The sequence below is a fragment of the Triticum dicoccoides genome, chromosome 7B (assembly GCF_002162155.2).
Source record: "Triticum dicoccoides isolate Atlit2015 ecotype Zavitan chromosome 7B, WEW_v2.0, whole genome shotgun sequence".
In the NCBI taxonomy this organism is placed as follows: domain Eukaryota; kingdom Viridiplantae; phylum Streptophyta; class Magnoliopsida; order Poales; family Poaceae; genus Triticum; species Triticum dicoccoides.
This window is the reverse complement of record NC_041393.1, coordinates 703,414,394-703,415,908: the sequence shown is the minus strand read 5'-3', so window position 1 is coordinate 703,415,908 and position 1,515 is coordinate 703,414,394.

Below are 1,515 nucleotides of genomic sequence, written 5' to 3'. Positions count from 1 at the left end.
ATATATAAACACTATTCTGATCACGGGATCAGAATAATATTCTGATCACAACATGAACTTTCTGAGCAACGCGCCTGACCTTTCCCGAGTATTAGGTTGAACTTCAGCTAAAAAGTGTCCAAATGGGGCTTGCGATATACCGTTGGAAAGCTATGGACACCAATATCATGATGCAAGTTAAATTTTTGGCAAAATGTAAGCGGTTTAAGAGCAGTTTTGAAAACCGTTTTTTCTTCATACAAAAAACATGAATCGTATTTTCGATCGCATTTCTAAACCATTTATCGGAATAAGGTAAATAATATAGCGTTGGAAAGCTGCTGCAAAACCGCTCCTTCGACATGTTGAAAGTTTTCTATAATTCCCTATGGATGAAGATTAATTTTGAAAATCGTAAAATTTCACAAACCGAACAGCCGAGTTCGTATTTTCAATGTAATTTCTAAACGGCTAATCCATTTGAGGCAAATGATATGGCATTGTAAAGCTTGTGAAAATGCGCTACTTTTTCACGTTAAAAGTTTTTTTCTAATTTGGAACGGTTTAAAAGTAATTTAGAAAACGGTACAAGTTCCACCGAGTTCGTAGTTTCAAACTAATTTTTAACCGTACATCCGAATGCAACAAATGATACGGCGTTGGAAAGCTTGAGCAAATGCGAAACTTTTTTATATATATTGTTTCTCCTATTTCCTTACAGTTTTAAGTGGAATTAGAAAATCAATAAAAACTTATTTTTGGCATAATTTCTACATACTTTATCGGAATGGGATAAATAATATACCGCTGAAAAGCTACGGAAAATACGAAACTTTTTCATGTTGATGGTTTTCTCTGATTCCCTGCCGTTTTCAAGTAATTGCGAAAATGGCGAGATCATTCGTTCTGCCTTTATAGCGAAACTGATTATTTGAAAATGCACCGCGTGAAGGACCTGAACTTTTCGGCACGTGTACTTGAACTGCACTCTGTTTTTCACATGCTTTTCTTTTCTTGTATATCTCTATCCACGGCTCCTAGCTCTCCATCCACTCACCGGAACTGAGCAAGTGATATACCGATGGAAAGCTGCTTTAAACACACAACTTTCCCGTGTTGATCATTTTTTCATACTCGCAACGATTTTAAAAGTTTTTCATCTGAAATTCCTTCAGCGTAGTAGTTGAACTTCATGCTATTTTCACGTTGAACTTCTATGACGTATTTTTGTTTGTACACGCGCCTGAACTTCCCTCTGTATGAACCCGACCTTCGGGCTATCTCTGCAGCCGTGGCTTCCCCCGCGAATTATTCTGGTTAGTAGTGTTCTATATGATGTTGGTGTAATCTAGAAATGTTTTTTAGCAACTAAATACCAGTTTTAAATAGAAATCTCGCTCGCTGGCGGATTTTGCTCTCGGGTCGTGATGAAATTGCATTTTTTTTGCAATTTTACTGCCTAATTTGGTCGACCTGAACTTCTCCTAGTGCTAGGTTGAACTTCCGTCAACATTGGCCAAATGGGGCTTGCGATAT